The sequence below is a fragment of the Montipora foliosa genome, chromosome 1 (assembly GCF_036669935.1).
Source record: "Montipora foliosa isolate CH-2021 chromosome 1, ASM3666993v2, whole genome shotgun sequence".
Classification (NCBI taxonomy): domain Eukaryota; kingdom Metazoa; phylum Cnidaria; class Anthozoa; order Scleractinia; family Acroporidae; genus Montipora; species Montipora foliosa.
In genome coordinates, this window is record NC_090869.1 from 71,209,757 (window position 1) to 71,231,890 (window position 22,134).

The following is a 22,134-nucleotide window of genomic DNA, read 5'->3' on the forward strand; positions in this document are numbered from 1 at the left end:
TCTCGCGGAAGTCCATCCAGACCGGGAGTTTTATCGGAAGCGAGACTTTTCAGAGCGGTGTCAATTTCATTTAAAGTGAGATATCCCTCACAAGTCGACTGTTGTTCTTCTGATAGAACAGTATTTAAATTCGAGAGAAGGGCAGATTGAACATCCAAATCAATAGGGTTTTTAGAATAAAGGTGACTGTAAAATCAAAATGAGCTCGTTCAATATCTTGTTGAGACGAAACCTCACTTCCGGCCGCATCGAAAACACTGTCAACAAAATTCTTTTGCGTGCGAGAAGCGTGAAGTTTGAAAAAATATTTCGTGGGCTTCTCGCCCTCTTCCAACCACTTTGCTCGGCTTCGAATTTGCCAGGACTGTTGTTGAACATAATTCATAGACTGGATTTCGTGTTCTAAACGCTCAATAATCGGTTTGGCTGATTCATCTCCATTAATCAATGTTTGTTTTTGCGGTTGTGAGTTGATTGACAGCTCGCACTTTATCAGAGTTTAATCTACGCTGTTTATCTTTGCTAAATTTGATCATTTCGATTTTCAAGGATTGTTTAAGAAAATCCCACCAATCGTGCAGGGACGGAAAGGTTTCCTTGTATTCAAGATGAGTCCGGATCAGACATGAAACCAAACGACAAAATTCGGAATCTTCTAAAAGAGTGGAATTAAGACACCAAATTCCTGGACCGTGAGAACGAACATGTGCTAATTCAAGTGAGAGAAAAACAGAATCATGATCCGAAAAAACACAGGGAGAAAATTTCGCACGAATCAATGTTAGGACTTAAATCCTTGGTAATAAAAAATTTATCCAGCCGTGATCCGATAGTTTTAGTCGAATTAAACCAGGTACACTGGGCCATTCTGGCGTGTTTCACACGCCAAGAATCAATTAACTGGTGAGTGACACGAAAATCGGTAAGGTCAGCAGAGAGCGAGGAATTGCCCCCGAATTTATCAAGATCACATTCATAACATTAAAATCACCGGCAATGATCCTCGAGGGAATTAGGCATGAAAAAATTGGGCAGAGTTTCAAGGAAAACTCTTTCGCTCAGTAGGATTGGTGGGAGCATAAATATTCAAAACATTAAAACGTAAATTATCCACTTTTTACTAACAGACTGATAACTCTGCCCGATGTATCTTTCGACCAGCTGAGAACTTCAAAACGTGAATTTTCGGCTACCAGAATCGCTACGCCACCCTGTTTACCTAGCGCGGGAGACCAGAAACTCTTACCGGGGCCATTTGGCTCGCAAACAATTATTGCATCGGGTTGTGAAGCAAAGTCTCTTGTAAACAAATAAAATCTGCTCGCGTAGATTTGGCAAAATCAAAAATCAACTGTTGTTTGGACCCGTTGCCAAACCCTCGGATGTTTAGAGTGACTAATTTAGCTTGAAACATAAATATGAGTTAGAGATAAATCGGGCAGGTTATCAAAATTACACTCACAACAGTTACTTGCGTTTTTTATGCTTGTTCGTCGGGGTTTCTTGGGAGATATTTCACCATCCGATGGTTCTGAATTTTCACGTTTTTTTCTGCCTGTGTGTCAGTAGATCGCCCAGAATACACAGTAGGTTGAGTTGGTTTCCTTAAGGGAACTACGGCTTCAATGAAATTAGCAGGCCTACGTCCGGAGTTCGTTACGATTTAGTAGAAACAGAACTAGCAGTGTTAGAGTCAAACAAAATAGGGGACTGTTCGTCATTATTTCCTTCAACATCCGATTCCATTGGTGAGAAAAAAGGCTTCTTCGTGGCTAATATCATCAGGTATATCATCAGTGTCGGCAGCAATCGTCGGATTATCGGGCGGATTAACAGGTGTAGTAGTAGGTGAAGTATCCATGGGTTGAAGTTTCGGCGGAATTTTCGGGAGGTAACGCATCGGTTTCGGGGCCAGAATTATTTTCAGGTGTGCTAATAGGATGGTTGTCGGGAGATCATTAGATTCGTCGGTAGTAGGAATGTCGCGGGACCAGGAATGAGGACAATTTTTTAGCGCGATGCTCGGTAGATTTACAGATGTTACACATAATGGGTTCAGGACAATCAGAAGAAAACGTGGCCGGTCTGATCACAATTGAAACATGCAGTGGTGTGACAAACATTCGCCATGTGCCCCAGGTTGATGACAGTGGCGGCAAGTACGAGGTTGACCTTTATAGCGAAAATGCACCAGAATCTTTCCAAATCGCATGAAATTCGGGATCGGTGTTCTGATCCGAACTCGGTAATGTCGCACTCCATCATAAACATTTTCCCACCCTTCTGCACGAAACATTCCTCGGCGGTGCGAGATCACATCACAAAACTTCGATAGACGATTAATAATGGCTAAATCCGGTAATTCGTGGGGCGCATCAAAAACTTGAAGATACGTAAGCGGTCGGTCAACATCCTGAAGGGCAAAAGGCAATCCTTGAACTGTAAGCGTGCTTCGTTGTAAAAAAGGCATCCTTAAAATCTTGTCGACGGAATGTCAGCAAAATAGAACCATTGGATTGACGTTGAATACAAGAGACGGCAGAATTATCGATATCGGCAGAACGTAGGGCTTCGAAAACATCATGTGCTGGTACAAAGGAACGTGGTTGAAAGGAAACTGTCAAAGGTCGCCCAGGTAGATCATTTTCTGGGTCTACAACTACAACTTCATCGGTAGGCTCTCCAGCTCTCAAAGCAGATGCATAGCTGCCCCGAAGGGCAGCGTTAGGTTCAGCAACAACAACACGTCTTCCCTCGACTACATCTCCTTGCAAAGTGCCCGCTCCAAGGCTCTGGTCAGCGGCCTGACCATTTGGCGCGCTCGCCATAACTCGGGACCAATCTTACGCGACTCGCGTCGTACAAGGGGGAGAAAGAGGCGATCCCCCAGCGGGTATTTAGCAATTTTCTTTAAATTGATTTAAAACAAGCACATTAAAAACTAAACCACGGATCTTAGCCAAAAGGCCGAGAAGCGATGCCCGTAAATGCTCACAGCGGACAAGGTGCTCCCAGTCTCATGGCCACGAGATATGGTGGTCCGATTACAATCCGTGCCAAGGAAGGAATGCCCAAAGCCAACCTGAAAGCGAGGCGCACACAACGATCGCCCTTGTACAGTGGGCAGCAGGACCAGCATTGCATGGCACTTGCGTTGACGGCAAGAGGACAAATGCACATTGTGCTTGCTCTGACCTCGTTTTTATTTTCCCTTATAACAAAGTTAATTTTCACGGCGAATTACTTGTCTACGACCATACACAGGGAAAACACCGGTTCTCGTCCGATCACCGAAGTTAAGCCCTGTCGGGCGGGGTTAGTACTTGGATGGGAGACCGCCTGGGAATACCCCGTGTTGTAGGCTTCCCTTTTTCCTTCTGTACACTTGATTATCTCAAAAAATCTCAGTTTCCTTTAATGAAAGAACATTCCAAACCAGTTTTTTGAAACACAACATGCCAACGATATGTCAAAGATGAGACATACAACAAAAACAAAATAGTTCACACGAGAAAGTGGAACTTGTATTCCCAAGGGAGCGCGTGCGCGCGAGATCTTATCAATCCAACGTTTATGACATGAAACGTATCTTTTCGTGTGAGCAAAGAACAGGATACGACAAGTAAAAAAATGCATGCACTGTTATGCATTAGATGGAAGTTAACCTAGCCCGGATGATATGCATACAACGAAAGGCTACAACACTACAACATTGATCCTGCGAAAACGTGACTTACGTGACGTAGCGCACTTCAAAGTCTTACTGTTCCCTGCTCAACACGGACAGTACGTATTCAAAGGGCCGATAAGACACTATCCTGACCATGAAAGATTTACTTTTTATGATAACAATCCAATTAACTGATAACATAGAGAAACCACAAAGTGTTGGCCACAGAAATGTAACGCCAACTGATCTGGCGGGTCCTCAGTTACTCAATGCAAAACGGGCTCTCCAGAACGCAACATAACACAACGCAAAAGAAATCTATCGCGATGGAGCAGTACAAACACACATCCACTTACGTTTTCGAAACGATGCACGAGGATAAGAGCTCGACCCGCTGGCATTTTCTTGTCTCACTCGTCTATCGATGGAAATCGATGCGGCTGAAATAAACACGTCCTCTCGCTCTCTCTACGGCCAAGAATGAAAGAAATAAAATCACAGTTTTGCAGTGCACCAAGTACGGAACATTCACCTACAATTTCAGCAGTGGAATTCACAAATACAACTCACCTTCCTTAGTCCTTACACCGCCACCGCATCTCCTTCCCTGCCCTGCCTGAAACGTTACCAACAAACCTTCCCATTAGCCAACTTTGCCACCGGGGTTTGGTGCGGGGACTAGCGCGAACGCAGGTCCCCACTACCAGAAATTATACGCTCGAGTTACCCACATTTGGGGTAATCGCAAGGGTCAACCCAATCGAAGTGCAATGAAAGAGCCTCACCTTGAGAGGACTGCCTCCCTGATCACAGTGCCTCCCGCGTCAGGTAAGTATGCCTTTTCAACCTCTCCGGAACCGCAAAACGCAACTTGTCTGCGCATACCATGTGTAATGGGGGTCACGTGCTCCTCGTCCTGTCGTGTCGTGCTGTCCACTCGCTGCTATGCTACCTAGAAAGAGAAGAGAATGTGAAGGTTGGTTGCTTGGTCATTTGTTCTGCTTTCACTTGATTATTTCTTCCCCAGAGGGAAGTGGGCCACGCTCGGAGGTAGTGCTATACCGAGGCAACCCGTGGCCGGGACGAGGCAAGCCTCTTTTTCCACGGCCCAGTTCCAAAAATCAGTTTTAATATATGAGCTGCTCGATGAGCAGCGTATCAGATATTAAGCTGATAAGAACAGATACTACACTTGATCTTAGCCAAAAGGCCGAGAAGCGATGCCCGTAAAATGCTCACAGCGGACAAGGTGCTCCCAGTCTCATGGCCACGAGATATGGTGGTCCGATTACAATCCGTGCCAAGGAAGGAATGCCCAAAGCCAACCTGAAAGCGAGGCGCACACAACGATCGCCCTTGTACAGTGGGCAGCAGGACCAGCATTGCATGGCACTTGCGTTGACGGCAAGGACAAATGCACATTGTGCTTGCTCTGACCTCGTTTTTATTTTCCCTTATAACAAAGTTAATTTTCACGGCGAATACTTGTCTACGACCATACCACAGGGGAAAACACCGGTTCTCGTCCGATCACCGAAGTTAAGCCCTGTCGGGCGGGGGTTAGTACTTGGATGGGAGACCGCCTGGGAATACCCCGTGTTGTAGGCTTCCCTTTTTCCTTCTGTACACTTGATTATCTCAAAAAATCTCAGTTTCCTTTAATGAAAGAACATTCCAAACCAGGTTTTTTGAACACAACATGCCAACGATATGTCAAAGATGAGACATACAACAAAAACAAAATAGTTCACACGAGAAGTGGAACTTGTATTCCCAAGGGAGCGCGTGCGCGCGAGATCTTATCAATCCAACGTTTATGACATGAAACGTATCTTTTCGTGTGAGCAAAGAACAGGATACGACAAGTAAAAAATGCATGCACTGTTATGCATTAGATGGAAGTTAACCTAGCCCGGATGATATGCATACAACGAAGGCTACAACACTACAACATTGATCCTGCGAAAACGTGACTTACGTGACGTAGCGCACTTCAAAGTCTTTACTGTTCCCTGCTCAACACGGACAGTACGTATTCAAAGGGCCGATAAGACACTATCCTGACCATGAAAGATTTACTTTTTATGATAACAATCCAATTAACTGATAACATAGAGAAACCACAAAGTGTTGGCCACAGAAATGTAACGCCAACTGATCTGGCGGGTCCTCAGTTACTCAATGCAAAACGGGCTCTCCAGAACGCAACATAACACAACGCAAAAGAAATCTATCGCGATGGAGCAGTACAAACACACATCCACTTACGTTTTCGAAACGATGCACGAGGATAAGAGCTCGACCCGCTGGCATTTTCTTGTCTCACTCGTCTATCGATGGAAATCGATGCGGCTGAAATAAACACGTCCTCTCGCTCTCTCTACGGCCAAGAATGAAAGAAATAAAATCACAGTTTTGCAGTGCACCAAGTACGGAACATTCACCTACAATTTCAGCAGTGGAATTCACAAATACAACTCACCTTCCTTAGTCCTTACACCGCCACCGCATCTCCTTCCCTGCCCTGCCTGAAACGTTACCAACAAACCTTCCCATTAGCCAACTTTGCCACGGGGTTTGGTGCGGGGACTAGCGCGAACGCAGGTCCCCACTACCAGAAATTATACGCTCGAGTTACCCACATTTGGGGTAATCGCAAGGGTCAACCCAATCGAAGTGCAATGAAAGAGCCTCACCTTGAGAGGACTGCCTCCCTGATCACAGTGCCTCCCGCGTCAGGTAAGTATGCCTTTTCAACCTCTCCGGAAACCGCAAAACGCAACTTGTCTGCGCATACCATGTGGTAATGGGGGTCACGTGCTCCTCGTCCTGTCGTGTCGTGCTGTCCACTCGCTGCTATGCTACCTAGAAAAGAGAAGAGAATGTGAAGGTTGGTTGCTTGGTCATTTGTTTGCTTTCACTTGATTATTTCTTCCCCAGAGGGAAGTGGGCCACGCTCGGAGGTAGTGCTATACCGAGGCAACCCGTGGCCGGGACGAGGCAAGCCTCTTTTCCACGGCCCAGTTCCAAAAATCATTTTAATATATGAGCTGCTCGATGAGCAGCGTATCAGATATTAAGCTGATAAGAACAGATACTACACTTGATCTTAGCCAAAAGGCCGAGAAGCGATGCCCGTAAATGCTCACAGCGGACAAGGTGCTCCCAGTCTCATGGCCACGAGATATGGTGGTCCGATTACAATCCGTGCCAAGGAAGGAATGCCCAAAGCCAACCTGAAAGCGAGGCGCACACAACGATCGCCCTTGTACAGTGGGCAGCAGGACCAGCATTGCATGGCACTTGCGTTGACGGCAAGAGGACAAATGCACATTGTGCTTGCTCTGACCTCGTTTTATTTTCCCTTATAACAAAGTTAATTTTCACGGCGAATTACTTGTCTACGACCATACCACAGGGAAAACACCGGTTCTCGTCCGATCACCGAAGTTAAGCCCTGTCGGGCGGGGTTAGTACTTGGATGGGAGACCGCCTGGGAATACCCCGTGTTGTAGGCTTCCCTTTTTCCTTCTGTACACTTGATTATCTCAAAAAATCTCAGTTTCCTTTAATGAAAGAACATTCCAAACCAGGTTTTTTGAACACAAACATGCCAACGATATGTCAAAGATGAGACATACAACAAAAACAAAATAGTTCACACGAGAAAGTGGGAACTTGTATTCCCAAGGGAGCGCGTGCGCGCGAGATCTTATCAATCCAACGTTTATGACATGAAACGTATCTTTTCGTGTGAGCAAAGAACAGGATACGACAAGTAAAAAATGCATGCACTGTTATGCATTAGATGGAAGTTAACCTAGCCCGGATGATATGCATACAACGAAGGCTACAACACTACAACATTGATCCTGCGAAAACGTGACTTACGTGACGTAGCGCACTTCAAAGTCTTACTGTTCCCTGCTCAACACGGACAGTACGTATTCAAAGGGCCGATAAGACACTATCCTGACCATGAAAGATTTACTTTTTATGATAACAATCCAATTAACTGATAACATAGAGAAACCACAAAGTGTTGGCCACAGAAATGTAACGCCAACTGATCTGGCGGGTCCTCAGTTACTCAATGCAAAACGGGCTCTCCAGAACGCAACATAACACAACGCAAAAGAAATCTATCGCGATGGAGCAGTACAAACACACATCCACTTACGTTTTCGAAACGATGCACGAGGATAAGAGCTCGACCCGCTGGCATTTTCTTGTCTCACTCGTCTATCGATGGAAATCGATGCGGCTGAAATAAACACGTCCTCTCGCTCTCTCTACGGCAAGAATGAAAGAAATAAAATCACAGTTTTGCAGTGCACCAAGTACGGAACATTCACCTACAATTTCAGCAGTGGAATTCACAAATACAACTCACCTTCCTTAGTCCTTACACCGCCACCGCATCTCCTTCCCTGCCCTGCCTGAAACGTTACCAACAAACCTTCCCATTAGCCAACTTTGCCACCGGGGTTTGGTGCGGGGACTAGCGCGAACGCAGTCCCCACTACCAGAAATTATACGCTCGAGTTACCCACATTTGGGGTAATCGCAAGGGTCAACCCAATCGAAGTGCAATGAAAGAGCCTCACCTTGAGAGGACTGCCTCCCTGATCACAGTGCCTCCCGCGTCAGGTAAGTATGCCTTTTCAACCTCTCCGGAACCGCAAAACGCAACTTGTCTGCGCATACCATGTGGTAATGGGGGTCACGTGCTCCTCGTCCTGTCGTGTCGTGCTGTCCACTCGCTGCTATGCTACCTAGAAAAGAGAAGAGAATGTGAAGGTTGGTTGCTTGGTCATTTGTTCTGCTTTCACTTGATTATTTCTTCCCCAGAGGGAAGTGGGCCACGCTCGGAGGTAGTGCTATACCGAGGCAACCCGTGGCCGGGACGAGGCAAGCCTCTTTTCCACGGCCCAGTTCCAAAAATCAGTTTAATATATGAGCTGCTCGATGAGCAGCGTATCAGATATTAAGCTGATAAGAACAGATACTACACTTGATCTTAGCCAAAAGGCCGAGAAGCGATGCCCGTAAATGCCACAGCGGACAAGGTGCTCCCAGTCTCATGGCCACGAGATATGGTGGTCCGATTACAATCCGTGCCAAGGAAGGAATGCCCAAAGCCAACCTGAAAGCGAGGCGCACACAACGATCGCCCTTGTACAGTGGGCAGCAGGACCAGCATTGCATGGCACTTGCGTTGACGGCAAGAGGACAAATGCACATTGTGCTTGCTCTGACCTCGTTTTTATTTTCCCTTATAACAAAGTTAATTTTTCACGGCGAATTACTTGTCTACGACCATACCACAGGGAAAACACCGGTTCTCGTCCGATCACCGAAGTTAAGCCCTGTCGGGCGGGGTTAGTACTTGGATGGGAGACCGCCTGGGAATACCCCGTGTGTTGTAGGCTTCCCTTTTTCCTTCTGTACACTTGATTATCTCAAAAATCTCAGTTTCCTTTAATGAAAGAACATTCCAAACCAGGTTTTTTGAACACAACATGCCAACGATATGTCAAAGATGAGACATACAACAAAAACAAAATAGTTCACACGAGAAAGTGGAACTTGTATTCCCAAGGGAGCGCGTGCGCGCGAGATCTTATCAATCCAACGTTTATGACATGAAACGTATCTTTTCGTGTGAGCAAAGAACAGGATACGACAAGTAAAAAATGCATGCACTGTTATGCATTAGATGGAAGTTAACCTAGCCCGGATGATATGCATACAACGAAGGCTACAACACTACAACATTGATCCTGCGAAAACGTGACTTACGTGACGTAGCGCACTTCAAAGTCTTACTGTTCCCTGCTCAACACGGACAGTACGTATTCAAAGGGCCGATAAGACACTATCCTGACCATGAAAGATTTACTTTTTATGATAACAATCCAATTAACTGATAACATAGAGAAACCACAAAGTGTTGGCCACAGAAATGTAACGCCAACTGATCTGGCGGGTCCTCAGTTACTCAATGCAAAACGGGCTCTCCAGAACGCAACATAACACAACGCAAAAGAAATCTATCGCGATGGAGCAGTACAAACACACATCCACTTACGTTTTCGAAACGATGCACGAGGATAAGAGCTCGACCCGCTGGCATTTTCTTGTCTCACTCGTCTATCGATGGAAATCGATGCGGCTGAAATAAACACGTCCTCTCGCTCTCTCTCTACGGCCAAGAATGAAAGAAATAAAATCACAGTTTTGCAGTGCACCAAGTACGGAACATTCACCTACAATTTCAGCAGTGGAATTCACAAATACAACTCACCTTCCTTAGTCCTTACACCGCCACCGCATCTCCTTCCCTGCCCTGCCTGAAACGTTACCAACAAACCTTCCCATTAGCCAACTTGCCACCGGGGTTTGGTGCGGGGACTAGCGCGAACGCAGGTCCCCACTACCAGAAATTATACGCTCGAGTTACCCACATTTGGGGTAATCGCAAGGGTCAACCCAATCGAAGTGCAATGAAAGAGCCTCACCTTGAGAGGACTGCCTCCCTGATCACAGTGCCTCCCGCGTCAGGTAAGTATGCCTTTTCAACCTCTCCGGAACCGCAAAACGCAACTTGTCTGCGCATACCATGTGGTAATGGGGGTCACGTGCTCCTCGTCCTGTCGTGTCGTGCTGTCCACTCGCTGCTATGCTACCTAGAAAAGAGAAGAGAATGTGAAGGTTGGTTGCTTGGTCATTTGTTCTGCTTTCACTTGATTATTTCTTCCCCAGAGGGAAGTGGGCCACGCTCGGAGGTAGTGCTATACCGAGGCAACCCGTGGCCGGGACGAGGCAAGCTCTTTTCCACGGCCCAGTTCCAAAAATCAGTTTAATATATGAGCTGCTCGATGAGCAGCGTATCAGATATTAAGCTGATAAGAACAGATACTACACTTGATCTTAGCCAAAAGGCCGAGAAGCGATGCCCGTAAATGCTCACAGCGGACAAGGTGCTCCCAGTCTCATGGCCACGAGATATGGTGGTCCGATTACAATCCGTGCCAAGGAAGGAATGCCCAAAGCCAACCTGAAAGCGAGGCGCACACAACGATCGCCCTTGTACAGTGGGCAGCAGGACCAGCATTGCATGGCACTTGCGTTGACGGCAAGAGGACAAATGCACATTGTGCTTGCTCTGACCTCGTTTTTATTTTCCCTTATAACAAAGTTAATTTTCACGGCGAATTACTTGTCTACGACCATACCACAGGGAAAACACCGGTTCTCGTCCGATCACCGAAGTTAAGCCCTGTCGGGCGGGGTTAGTACTTGGATGGGAGACCGCCTGGGAATACCCCGTGTTGTAGGCTTCCCTTTTTCCTTCTGTACACTTGATTATCTCAAAAAATCTCAGTTTCCTTTAATGAAAGAACATTCCAAACCAGGTTTTTTGAACACAACATGCCAACGATATGTCAAAGATGAGACATACAACAAAAACAAAATAGTTCACACGAGAAAGTGGAACTTGTATTCCCAAGGGAGCGCGTGCGCGCGAGATCTTATCAATCCAACGTTTATGACATGAAACGTATCTTTTCGTGTGAGCAAAGAACAGGATACGACAAGTAAAAAATGCATGCACTGTTATGCATTAGATGGAAGTTAACCTAGCCCGGATGATATGCATACAACGAAGGCTACAACACTACAACATTGATCCTGCGAAAACGTGACTTACGTGACGTAGCGCACTTCAAAGTCTTACTGTTCCCTGCTCAACACGGACAGTACGTATTCAAAGGGCCGATAAGACACTATCCTGACCATGAAAGATTTACTTTTTATGATAACAATCCAATTAACTGATAACATAGAGAAACCACAAAGTGTTGGCCACAGAAATGTAACGCCAACTGATCTGGCGGGTCCTCAGTTACTCAATGCAAAACGGGCTCTCCAGAACGCAACATAACACAACGCAAAAGAAATCTATCGCGATGGAGCAGTACAAACACACATCCACTTACGTTTTCGAAACGATGCACGAGGATAAGAGCTCGACCCGCTGGCATTTTCTTGTCTCACTCGTCTATCGATGGAAATCGATGCGGCTGAAATAAACACGTCCTCTCGCTCTCTCTACGGCCAAGAATGAAAGAAATAAAATCACAGTTTTGCAGTGCACCAAGTACGGAACATTCACCTACAATTTCAGCAGTGGAATTCACAAATACAACTCACCTTCCTTAGTCCTTACACCGCCACCGCATCTCCTTCCCTGCCCTGCCTGAAACGTTACCAACAAACCTTCCCATTAGCCAACTTTGCCACCGGGGTTTGGTGCGGGGACTAGCGCGAACGCAGGTCCCCACTACCAGAAATTATACGCTCGAGTTACCCACATTTGGGGTAATCGCAAGGGTCAACCCAATCGAAGTGCAATGAAAGAGCCTCACCTTGAGAGGACTGCCTCCCTGATCACAGTGCCTCCCGCGTCAGGTAAGTATGCCTTTTCAACCTCTCCGGAACCGCAAAACGCAACTTGTCTGCGCATACCATGTGGTAATGGGGGTCACGTGCTCCTCGTCCTGTCGTGTCGTGCTGTCCACTCGCTGCTATGCTACCTAGAAAAGAGAAGAGAATGTGAAGGTTGGTTGCTTGGTCATTTGTTCTGCTTTCACTTGATTATTTCTTCCCCAGAGGGAAGTGGGCCACGCTCGGAGGTAGTGCTATACCGAGGCAACCCGTGGCCGGGACGAGGCAAGCCTCTTTTCCACGGCCCAGTTCCAAAAATCAGTTTAATATATGAGCTGCTCGATGAGCAGCGTATCAGATATTAAGCTGATAAGAACAGATACTACACTTGATCTTAGCCAAAAGGCCGAGAAGCGATGCCCGTAAATGCTCACAGCGGACAAGGTGCTCCCAGTCTCATGGCCACGAGATATGGTGGTCCGATTACAATCCGTGCCAAGGAAGGAATGCCCAAAGCCAACCTGAAAGCGAGGCGCACACAACGATCGCCCTTGTACAGTGGGCAGCAGGACCAGCATTGCATGGCACTTGCGTTGACGGCAAGAGGACAAATGCACATTGTGCTTGCTCTGACCTCGTTTTTATTTTCCCTTATACAAAGTTAATTTTCACGGCGAATTACTTGCTACGACCATACCACAGGGAAAACACCGGTTCTCGTCCGATCACCGAAGTTAAGCCCTGTCGGGCGGGGTTAGTACTTGGATGGGAGACCGCCTGGGAATACCCCGTGTTGTAGGCTTCCCTTTTTCCTTCTGTACACTTGATTATCTCAAAAAATCTCAGTTTCCTTTAATGAAAGAACATTCCAAACCAGGTTTTTTGAACACAACATGCCAACGATATGTCAAAGATGAGACATACAACAAAAACAAAATAGTTCACACGAGAAAGTGGAACTTGTATTCCCAAGGGAGCGCGTGCGCGCGAGATCTTATCAATCCAACGTTTATGACATGAAACGTATCTTTTCGTGTGAGCAAAGAACAGGATACGACAAGTAAAAAATGCATGCACTGTTATGCATTAGATGGAAGTTAACCTAGCCCGGATGATATGCATACAACGAAGGCTACAACACTACAACATTGATCCTGCGAAAACGTGACTTACGTGACGTAGCGCACTTCAAAGTCTTACTGTTCCCCTGCTCAACACGGACAGTACGTATTCAAAGGGCCGATAAGACACTATCCTGACCATGAAAGATTTACTTTTTATGATAACAATCCAATTAACTGATAACATAGAGAAAACCACAAAGTGTTGGCCACAGAAATGTAACGCCAACTGATCTGGCGGGTCCTCAGTTACTCAATGCAAACGGGCTCTCCAGAACGCAACATAACACAACGCAAAAGAAATCTATCGCGATGGAGCAGTACAAACACACATCCACTTACGTTTTCGAAACGATGCACGAGGATAAGAGCTCGACCCGCTGGCATTTTCTTGTCTCACTCGTCTATCGATGGAAATCGATGCGGCTGAAATAAAAACACGTCCTCTCGCTCTCTCTACGGCCAAGAATGAAAGAAATAAAAATCACAGTTTTGCAGTGCACCAAGTACGGAACATTCACCTACAATTTCAGCAGTGGATTCACAAATACAACTCACCTTCCTTAGTCCTTACACCGCCACCGCATCTCCTTCCCTGCCCTGCCTGAAACGTTACCAACAAACCTTCCCATTAGCCAACTTTGCCACCGGGGTTTGGTGCGGGGACTAGCGCGAACGCAGGTCCCCACTACCAGAAATTATACGCTCGAGTTACCCACATTTGGGGTAATCGCAGGGTCAACCCAATCGAAGTGCAATGAAAGAGCCCTCACCTTGAGAGGACTGCCTCCCTGATCACAGTGCCTCCCGCGTCAGGTAAGTATGCCTTTTCAACCTCTCCGGAACCGCAAAACGCAACTTGTCTGCGCATACCATGTGGTAATGGGGGTCACGTGCTCCTCGTCCTGTCGTGTCGTGCTGTCCACTCGCTGCTATGCTACCTAGAAAAGAGAAGAGAATGTGAAGGTTGGTTGCTTGGTCATTTGTTCTGCTTTCACTTGATTATTTCTTCCCCAGAGGGAAGTGGGCCACGCTCGGAGGTAGTGCTATACCGAGGCAACCCGTGGCCGGGACGAGGCAAGCCTCTTTTCCACGGCCCAGTTCCAAAAATCAGTTTAATATATGAGCTGCTCGATGAGCAGCGTATCAGATATTAAGCTGATAAGAACAGATACTACACTTGATCTTAGCCAAAAGGCCGAGAAGCGATGCCCGTAAATGCTCACAGCGGACAAGGTGCTCCCAGTCTCATGGCCACGAGATATGGTGGTCCGATTACAATCCGTGCCAAGGAAGGAATGCCCAAAGCCAACCTGAAAGCGAGGCGCACACAACGATCGCCCTTGTACAGTGGGCAGCAGGACCAGCATTGCATGGCACTTGCGTTGACGGCAAGAGGACAAATGCACATTGTGCTTGCTCTGACCTCGTTTTTATTTTCCCTTATACAAAGTTAATTTTCACGGCGAATTACTTGTCTACGACCATACCACAGGGAAAACACCGGTTCTCGTCCGATCACCGAAGTTAAGCCCTGTCGGCGGGGTTAGTACTTGGATGGGAGACCGCCTGGGAATACCCCGTGTTGTAGGCTTCCCTTTTTCCTTCTGTACACTTGATTATCTCAAAAAATCTCAGTTTCCTTTAATGAAAGAACATTCCAAACCAGGTTTTTTGAAACACAACATGCCAACGATATGTCAAAGATGAGACATACAACAAAAACAAAATAGTTCACACGAGAAAGTGGAACTTGTATCCCAAGGGAGCGCGTGCGCGCGAGATCTTATCAATCCAACGTTTATGACATGAAACGTATCTTTTCGTGTGAGCAAAGAACAGGATACGACAAGTAAAAAATGCATGCACTGTTATGCATTAGATGGAAGTTAACCTAGCCCGGATGATATGCATACAACGAAGGCTACAACACTACAACATTGATCCTGCGAAAACGTGACTTACGTGACGTAGCGCACTTCAAAGTCTTACTGTGTTCCCTGCTCAACACGGACAGTACGTATTCAAAGGGCCGATAAGACACTATCCTGACCATGAAAGATTTACTTTTTATGATAACAATCCAATTAACTGATAACATAGAGAAACCACAAAGTGTTGGCCACAGAAATGTAACGCCAACTGATCTGGCGGGTCCTCAGTTACTCAATGCAAAACGGGCTCTCCAGAACGCAACATAACACAACGCAAAAGAAATCTATCGCGATGGAGCAGTACAAACACACATCCACTTACGTTTTTCGAAACGATGCACGAGGATAAGAGCTCGACCCGCTGGCATTTTCTTGTCTCACTCGTCTATCGATGGAAATCGATGCGGCTGAAATAAACACGTCCTCTCGCTCTCTCTACGGCCAAGAATGAAAGAAATAAAATCACAGTTTTGCAGTGCACCAAGTACGGAACATTCACCTACAATTTCAGCAGTGGAATTCACAAATACAACTCACCTTCCTTAGTCCTTACACCGCCACCGCATCTCCTTCCCTGCCCTGCCTGAAACGTTACCAACAAACCTTCCCATTAGCCAACTTTGCCACCGGGGTTTGGTGCGGGGACTAGCGCGAACGCAGGTCCCACTACCAGAAATTATACGCTCGAGTTACCCACATTTGGGGTAATCGCAAGGGTCAACCCAATCGAAGTGCAATGAAAGAGCCTCACCTTGAGAGGACTGCCTCCCTGATCACAGTGCCTCCCGCGTCAGGTAAGTATGCCTTTTCAACCTCTCCGGAACCGCAAAACGCAACTTGTCTGCGCATACCATGTGGTAATGGGGGTCACGTGCTCCTCGTCCTGTCGTGTCGTGCTGTCCACTCGCTGCTATGCTACCTAGAAAAGAGAAGAGAATGTGAAGGTTGGTTGCTTGGTCATTTGTTCTGCTTTCACTTGATTATTTCTTCCCCAGAGGGAAGTGGGCCACGCTCGGAGGTAGTGCTATACCGAGGCAACCCGTGGCCGGGACGAGGCAAGCCTCTTTTCCACGCCCAGTTCCAAAAATCAGTTTAATATATGAGCTGCTCGATGAGCAGCGTATCAGATATTAAGCTGATAAGAACAGATACTACACTTGATCTTAGCCAAAAGGCCGAGAACGATGCCCGTAAATGCTCACAGCGGACAAGGTGCTCCCAGTCTCATGGCCACGAGATATGGTGGTCCGATTACAATCCGTGCCAAGGAAGGAATGCCCAAAGCCAACCTGAAAGCGAGGCGCACACAACGATCGCCCTTGTACAGTGGGCAGCAGGACCAGCATTGCATGGCACTTGCGTTGACGGCAAGAGGACAAATGCACATTGTGCTTGCTCTGACCTCGTTTTATTTTCCCTTATAACAAAGTTAATTTTCACGGCGAATTACTTGTCTACGACCATACCACAGGGAAAACACCGGTTCTCGTCCGATCACCGAAGTTAAGCCCTGTCGGGCGGGGTTAGTACTTGGATGGGAGACCGCCTGGGAATACCCCGTGTTGTAGGCTTCCCTTTTTCCTTCTGTACACTTGATTATCTCAAAAATCTCAGTTTCCTTTAATGAAAGAACATTCCAAACCAGGTTTTTTGAACACAACATGCCAACGATATGTCAAAGATGAGACATACAACAAAAACAAAATAGTTCACACGAGAAAGTGGAACTTGTATTCCCAAGGGAGCGCGTGCGCGCGAGATCTTATCAATCCAACGTTTATGACATGAAACGTATCTTTTCGTGTGAGCAAAGAACAGGATACGGCAAGTAAAAAATGCATGAAATGGTATGCAATTAGATGGAAGTTAAATTAAAAGCCCCGGATGATTAATGCCTACAACGAAGGCTACAACACTACACCAATTGATCCTGCGAAAAACGTGACTCCGTGACGTTAGCGCACTTCAAAGTCTTACTGTTCACTGGCCTCAACACGGACAGTACGTATTCAAAGGGCCGATAAGACACTATCCTCGACCATGAAAGATTTACTTTTTATGATAACACCATCCAATTAACTGATAACATAGAGAAACCACAAGAGTGCTTGGCCACAGAAATGTAAACGCCCAACTGATCTGGCGGAGGGTCCTCAGTTACTCAATGCAAAACGGGCTCTACAGAACGCAACCATACACACAACGCAAAAGAAATTCTATCGCGATGAGCCCAGTACAAGACACATCCACTTACGTTACTTCGAAACGATTGGCAACGAGGATAAGAGCTCGACCCGCTGGCATTTTCGTGTCTCACTCGTCTATCGATGGAAATCGAAGCGGCTGAAATAAACACGTCCTCTCGCTCTCTCTACGGCCAAGAATGAAAGAAATAAAATCACAGTTTTGCAGTGCACCAAGTACGGAACATTCACCTACAATTTCAGCAGTGAATTCACAAATACAACTCACCTTCCTTAGTCCTTACACCGCCACCGCATCTCCTTCCCTGCCCTGCCTGAAACGTTACCAACAAACCTTCCCATTAGCCAACTTTGCCACCGGGGTTTGGTGCGGGGACTAGCGCGAACGCAGGTCCCCACTACCAGAAATTATACGCTCGAGTTACCCACATTTGGGGTAATCGCAAGGGTCAACCCAATCGAAGTGCAATGAAAGAGCCTCACCTTGAGAGGACTGCCTCCCTGATCACAGTGCCTCCCGAGTCAGCTAAGGTATGCCTTTTCAACCTCTCCGGAACCGCAAAACGCAACTTGTCTGCGCATACCATGTGGTAATGGGGGTCACGTGCTCCTCGTCCTGTCGTGTCGTGCTGTCCACTCGCTGCTATGCTACCTAGAAAAGAGAAGAGAATGTGAAGGTTGGTTGCTTGGTCATTTGTTCTGCTTTCACTTGATTATTTCTTCCCCAGAGGGAAGTGGGCCACGCTCGGAGGTAGTGCTATACCGAGGCAACCCGTGGCCGGGACGAGGCAAGCCTCTTTTCCACGGCCCAGTTCCAAAAATCAGTTTAATATATGAGCTGCTCGATGAGCAGCGGTATCAGATATAAAGCTGATAATAACAGATACTACACTTGATCTTAGCCAAAAGGCCGAGAAGCGATGCCCGTAAATGATCACAGCGGACAAGGTGCTCCCAGTCTCATGGCCACGATATATGGTGGTCCGATTACAATCCGTGCCAAGGAAGGAATGCCCAAAGCCAACCTGAAAGCGAGGCGCACACAAACGATCGCCCTTGTACAGTGGGCAGCAGGACCAGCATTGCATGGCACTTGCGTTGACGGCAAGAGGGACAAATGCACATTGTGCTTGCTCTGACCTCGTTTTTATTTTCCCTTATAACAAAGTTAATTTTCACGGCGAATTACTTGTCTACGACCATACCACAGGGAAAAACACCGGTTCTCGTCCGATCACCGAAGTTAAGCCCTGTCGGGCGGGGTTAGTACTTGGATGGGAGACCGCCTGGGAATACCCCGTGTTGTAGGCTTCCCTTTTTCCTTCTGTACACTTGATTATCTCAAAAAATCTCAGGTTCCTTTAATGAAAGAACATTCCAAACCAGGTTTTTTGAACACAACATGCCAACGATATGTCAAAGATGAGACATACAACAAAAACAAAATAGTTCACACGAGAAAGTGGAACTTGTATTCCAAGGGAGCGCGTGCGCGCGAGATCTTATCAATCCACAGTTTATGACATGAAACGTATCTTTTCGTGTGAGCAAAGAACAGGATACGACAAGTAAAAAATGCATGCACTGTTATGCATTAGATGGAAGTTAACCTAGCCCGGATGATATGCATACAACGAAGGCTACAACACTACAACATTGATCCTGCGAAAACGTGACTTACGGGACGTAGCGCACGTCAATGTCTTACTGTTCCCTGCTCAACACGGACAGTACGTATTCAAAGGGCCGATAAGGACACGATCCTGACCCTGAAAGATTTACTTTTTATGATAACAATCCAATTAACTGATAACATAGAGAAACCACAAAGTGTTGGCCACAGAAATGTAACGCCAACTGATCTGGCGGGTCCTCAGTTACTCAATGCAAAACGGGCTCTCCAGAACGCAACATAACACAACGCAAAAGAAATCTATCGCGATGGAGCAGTACAAACACACATCCACTTACGTTTTCGAAACGATGCACGAGGATAAGAGCTCGACCCGCTGGCATTTTCTTGTCTCACTCGTCGATCGATGGAAATCGATGCGGCTGAAATAAACACGTCCTCTCGCTCTCTCTACGGCCAAGAATGAAAGAAATAGAAATCACAGTTTTGCAGTGCACCAAGTACGGAACATTCACCTACAATTTCAGCAGTGGAATTCACAAATACAACTCACCTTCCTTAGTCCTTACACCGCCACCGCATCTCCTTCCCTGCCCTGCCTGAAACGTTACCAACAAACCTTCCCATTAGCCAACTTTGCCACCGGGGTTTGGTGCGGGGACTAGCGCGAACGCAGGTCCCCACTACCAGAAATTATACGCTCGAGTTACCCACATTTGGGGTAATCGCAAGGGTCAACCCAATCGAAGTGCAATGAAAGAGCCTCACCTGTAGAGGACTGCCTACATGATCACCGTGCCTCCCGCGTCAGGTCAGTATGCCTATTCAACCTCTCCGGAACCGCAAAACGCAACTCGTCGGCGCATACCATGTGGTAATGGGGGTCACGTGCTCCAAGTCCTGTCGTGTCGTGCTGTCCTCTCGCTGCTATGCTACCTAGAAAAGAGAAAGAGAATGTTCAGGTTGCTTGCTGGGGCATCTGTTCTGCTTTCACTTGATTATTTCTTCCCCAGAGGGAAGTGGGCCACGCTCGGAGGTAGTGCTATACCGAGGCAACCCGTGGCCGGGACGAGGCAAGCCTCTTTTCCACGGCCCAGTTCCAAAAATCAGTTTAATATATGAGCTGCTCGATGAGCAGCGTATCAGATATTAAAAGGTCACCAGTCGACAGACTCATCCAACGCCTGAGGCATTGGTCACCAGTATTAGGCGACAGAGGCGAAATAAAACTAAGCAAATCAGGTGGTACAGAGGGTGAATTAAGCAGGTGGCCCGAAGCGAAAAACGAGCTTGTTGGAAACATAGAGGCGATGACTCCATCCGCCCCCCACTGGCGGGCAAAATAACGTCGACGTCTCCGGGTTGAAAAACGCTTGAAGAGCAAGGGGAGGTGGAACTTGACACGGGCCTTTGCTCCCTCAATGACGGCGAGGGCCCCAGGTTGACAGAACGAAAGCGGTAGTCATTGCGGGCCAGCCAGATGTGAAACTTACAGGCACACAACAGGTAACTGAAGACTTTGGGCACTGCGTGAAGCTCAGTGGAATTGAAACCAAAAAGTAAATGGCGACGCTCAAGCACAGGACACATAGGCGAGAAATGAAAAAGGAGGGACTGTAGCCAACCAACAACACTTTGAGCAAGGGGACACACAAAGAGCAAATGCGACAGTGACTCGACGACAGGACCACAAAAACAAGCGGAGGAGACAGATAAACCAAAAGAGAGAAGACGCTCAGCAGTGTAAATCACACCATGAGCTACCTTCCAGGAGAAATCAACAACAAAGCGGTCAAAATCAAAGAAGTGGAACTGGCGCCACGTATCATACCAGTAAAGGTCCCCAAAGGAGGGAAAGAACTTAACTACACAGTGCGGTGTGACAGAGGAACAGGATAAAAGAAACTGGTAACCGACTTTGGCAGAGAAAAAAAGCCACGGAGGCGACAACGTGAGGGTCAGAGGATGCGAAAACCAAAGTTCCCCGGGAGGGGGAAAAAGAGCCACCAAGCGACTCCCAGGCCAAAAGCAAAGAGGAGTAAAATGGCGGTAACAGGGACCTGTCGAAGGCAGCGGGACGGGAGAAAACATCAAGAGAGGAGGCAGCAAAACACGATTGAAACCAGTACGACACAAAGGAGGACCAGCTTGACGAGGACAAAGTAGACCGTTTGACCCACTGACCCAGAAGCGACCAAACCTTGAGCTTAATGTCCACCACCGAGAAACCTCCCAGCGATGTGGGCTGAACGACCACAGCACGTGCAACGAGCTCCCGCTTGGTTTTCCAGAAGAATGAGAAAACAAGGGAGTTAAGTTCTTTAAGTACCCAGGGGGGCATGTGGACCAGGGATGCCACATACCAAACCCTGGCGAGGGCCAGGCAATTGATGACCAAAGCCTTGCCATGAAAAGACAAGGAGCGCTGACGCCAGGAGGAGAGGACGCGTTCCACAGCCTCTATCCGAGGCCGCCAATTAGTTCATCAATGTCATGCGGGCCAATGAAGACTCCGAGGATTTTAAGCTTAGAAGATGTCCAGTCGAGAGGGACAGGGGGGTCAGTTCGGCCAGCCCAAGACCCCAGCCACAAGCCGCGAGACTTTGTCAGGTTGAGCTTGGATCCAGAACCAAGCTCATACCTTGTGTAGGTGTCAAAAACAGCCCTAATGGAGGCATCGGAGGACAAGATGAGCGATGTGTCATCCGCGTACTGGGAAATTGGAGAGAGCGGTGAGGGCAGTCCAGGCAGCAAAGGTCCAGTAATGGCGGGATTTGCTCGAATATTGGCGGCCAAGACCTCAGCGACCATAACATACAGCAAAGGTGCGAGGGGGCAGCCTTGACGCACCCCCCGTGTGAGACTGAAAAAGTTTGAGACATGACCGTTAACAATGACAGCACTCTGAACAGCATTATAGAAAAGGCGGATCCAGCGCAGAAAGGAGGTTTGGAAACCCATTCTGCAGAGGGTGGCATGCAGAAAGGACCAATCAACGCGATCAAACGCTTTTTCTTGGTCGAGCGAGAGGATGGCACAAGGAGACCCGGATTGCGTGGCGTAATGGACCATGTCTCGGAGATAAGCGACGTTCTCACCAATATAACGACCGGGGACACCA

General features: G+C 47.3%; 27 non-coding genes across 27 annotated transcripts; 9 read left to right on the forward strand and 18 right to left on the reverse strand.

Moving 5' to 3' along the window:
• Positions 1-3,246: 3,246 nt before the first annotated feature.
• LOC137982624 (5S ribosomal RNA) lies at positions 3,247-3,364 on the forward strand. Its single transcript, XR_011118768.1, has one exon. It is a non-coding gene; the product is annotated as a 5S ribosomal RNA (ribosomal RNA).
• A 978-nt stretch (positions 3,365-4,342) lies between these two features.
• Positions 4,343-4,506, reverse strand: LOC137982704 (U1 spliceosomal RNA). Its single transcript, XR_011118794.1, has one exon. It is a non-coding gene; the product is annotated as a U1 spliceosomal RNA (small nuclear RNA).
• A 192-nt stretch (positions 4,507-4,698) lies between these two features.
• LOC137982237 (U2 spliceosomal RNA) lies at positions 4,699-4,892 on the reverse strand. The gene has a single exon (XR_011118643.1). It is a non-coding gene; the product is annotated as a U2 spliceosomal RNA (small nuclear RNA).
• Positions 4,893-5,157: 265 nt separating this feature from the next.
• On the forward strand, positions 5,158-5,278 carry LOC137982618 (5S ribosomal RNA). Its single transcript, XR_011118767.1, has one exon. It is a non-coding gene; the product is annotated as a 5S ribosomal RNA (ribosomal RNA).
• A 975-nt stretch (positions 5,279-6,253) lies between these two features.
• LOC137982711 (U1 spliceosomal RNA) lies at positions 6,254-6,417 on the reverse strand. The gene has a single exon (XR_011118795.1). It is a non-coding gene; the product is annotated as a U1 spliceosomal RNA (small nuclear RNA).
• A 194-nt stretch (positions 6,418-6,611) lies between these two features.
• Positions 6,612-6,803, reverse strand: LOC137982207 (U2 spliceosomal RNA). Its single transcript, XR_011118635.1, has one exon. It is a non-coding gene; the product is annotated as a U2 spliceosomal RNA (small nuclear RNA).
• Positions 6,804-7,069: 266 nt separating this feature from the next.
• On the forward strand, positions 7,070-7,188 carry LOC137982295 (5S ribosomal RNA). The gene has a single exon (XR_011118658.1). It is a non-coding gene; the product is annotated as a 5S ribosomal RNA (ribosomal RNA).
• Positions 7,189-8,165: 977 nt separating this feature from the next.
• On the reverse strand, positions 8,166-8,328 carry LOC137982740 (U1 spliceosomal RNA). Its single transcript, XR_011118809.1, has one exon. It is a non-coding gene; the product is annotated as a U1 spliceosomal RNA (small nuclear RNA).
• A 194-nt stretch (positions 8,329-8,522) lies between these two features.
• On the reverse strand, positions 8,523-8,714 carry LOC137982190 (U2 spliceosomal RNA). Its single transcript, XR_011118632.1, has one exon. It is a non-coding gene; the product is annotated as a U2 spliceosomal RNA (small nuclear RNA).
• Positions 8,715-8,981: 267 nt separating this feature from the next.
• On the forward strand, positions 8,982-9,102 carry LOC137982545 (5S ribosomal RNA). The gene has a single exon (XR_011118738.1). It is a non-coding gene; the product is annotated as a 5S ribosomal RNA (ribosomal RNA).
• A 976-nt stretch (positions 9,103-10,078) lies between these two features.
• LOC137982718 (U1 spliceosomal RNA) lies at positions 10,079-10,242 on the reverse strand. The gene has a single exon (XR_011118799.1). It is a non-coding gene; the product is annotated as a U1 spliceosomal RNA (small nuclear RNA).
• Positions 10,243-10,436: 194 nt separating this feature from the next.
• Positions 10,437-10,627, reverse strand: LOC137982242 (U2 spliceosomal RNA). Its single transcript, XR_011118644.1, has one exon. It is a non-coding gene; the product is annotated as a U2 spliceosomal RNA (small nuclear RNA).
• Positions 10,628-10,894: 267 nt separating this feature from the next.
• LOC137982352 (5S ribosomal RNA) lies at positions 10,895-11,013 on the forward strand. The gene has a single exon (XR_011118670.1). It is a non-coding gene; the product is annotated as a 5S ribosomal RNA (ribosomal RNA).
• Positions 11,014-11,989: 976 nt separating this feature from the next.
• On the reverse strand, positions 11,990-12,153 carry LOC137982726 (U1 spliceosomal RNA). The gene has a single exon (XR_011118801.1). It is a non-coding gene; the product is annotated as a U1 spliceosomal RNA (small nuclear RNA).
• A 194-nt stretch (positions 12,154-12,347) lies between these two features.
• On the reverse strand, positions 12,348-12,539 carry LOC137982197 (U2 spliceosomal RNA). The gene has a single exon (XR_011118633.1). It is a non-coding gene; the product is annotated as a U2 spliceosomal RNA (small nuclear RNA).
• A 265-nt stretch (positions 12,540-12,804) lies between these two features.
• On the forward strand, positions 12,805-12,923 carry LOC137982576 (5S ribosomal RNA). Its single transcript, XR_011118753.1, has one exon. It is a non-coding gene; the product is annotated as a 5S ribosomal RNA (ribosomal RNA).
• Positions 12,924-13,902: 979 nt separating this feature from the next.
• Positions 13,903-14,066, reverse strand: LOC137982134 (U1 spliceosomal RNA). The gene has a single exon (XR_011118615.1). It is a non-coding gene; the product is annotated as a U1 spliceosomal RNA (small nuclear RNA).
• Positions 14,067-14,260: 194 nt separating this feature from the next.
• Positions 14,261-14,452, reverse strand: LOC137982204 (U2 spliceosomal RNA). Its single transcript, XR_011118634.1, has one exon. It is a non-coding gene; the product is annotated as a U2 spliceosomal RNA (small nuclear RNA).
• Positions 14,453-14,718: 266 nt separating this feature from the next.
• LOC137982613 (5S ribosomal RNA) lies at positions 14,719-14,836 on the forward strand. Its single transcript, XR_011118764.1, has one exon. It is a non-coding gene; the product is annotated as a 5S ribosomal RNA (ribosomal RNA).
• Positions 14,837-15,815: 979 nt separating this feature from the next.
• Positions 15,816-15,978, reverse strand: LOC137982751 (U1 spliceosomal RNA). The gene has a single exon (XR_011118811.1). It is a non-coding gene; the product is annotated as a U1 spliceosomal RNA (small nuclear RNA).
• Positions 15,979-16,172: 194 nt separating this feature from the next.
• Positions 16,173-16,362, reverse strand: LOC137982276 (U2 spliceosomal RNA). The gene has a single exon (XR_011118653.1). It is a non-coding gene; the product is annotated as a U2 spliceosomal RNA (small nuclear RNA).
• A 266-nt stretch (positions 16,363-16,628) lies between these two features.
• LOC137982409 (5S ribosomal RNA) lies at positions 16,629-16,747 on the forward strand. Its single transcript, XR_011118682.1, has one exon. It is a non-coding gene; the product is annotated as a 5S ribosomal RNA (ribosomal RNA).
• Positions 16,748-17,750: 1,003 nt separating this feature from the next.
• LOC137982167 (U1 spliceosomal RNA) lies at positions 17,751-17,915 on the reverse strand. The gene has a single exon (XR_011118625.1). It is a non-coding gene; the product is annotated as a U1 spliceosomal RNA (small nuclear RNA).
• Positions 17,916-18,109: 194 nt separating this feature from the next.
• Positions 18,110-18,302, reverse strand: LOC137982263 (U2 spliceosomal RNA). The gene has a single exon (XR_011118649.1). It is a non-coding gene; the product is annotated as a U2 spliceosomal RNA (small nuclear RNA).
• Positions 18,303-18,571: 269 nt separating this feature from the next.
• Positions 18,572-18,691, forward strand: LOC137982584 (5S ribosomal RNA). The gene has a single exon (XR_011118758.1). It is a non-coding gene; the product is annotated as a 5S ribosomal RNA (ribosomal RNA).
• Positions 18,692-19,668: 977 nt separating this feature from the next.
• Positions 19,669-19,832, reverse strand: LOC137982154 (U1 spliceosomal RNA). The gene has a single exon (XR_011118620.1). It is a non-coding gene; the product is annotated as a U1 spliceosomal RNA (small nuclear RNA).
• A 195-nt stretch (positions 19,833-20,027) lies between these two features.
• LOC137982330 (U2 spliceosomal RNA) lies at positions 20,028-20,216 on the reverse strand. Its single transcript, XR_011118666.1, has one exon. It is a non-coding gene; the product is annotated as a U2 spliceosomal RNA (small nuclear RNA).
• Positions 20,217-22,134: the final 1,918 nt, after the last annotated feature.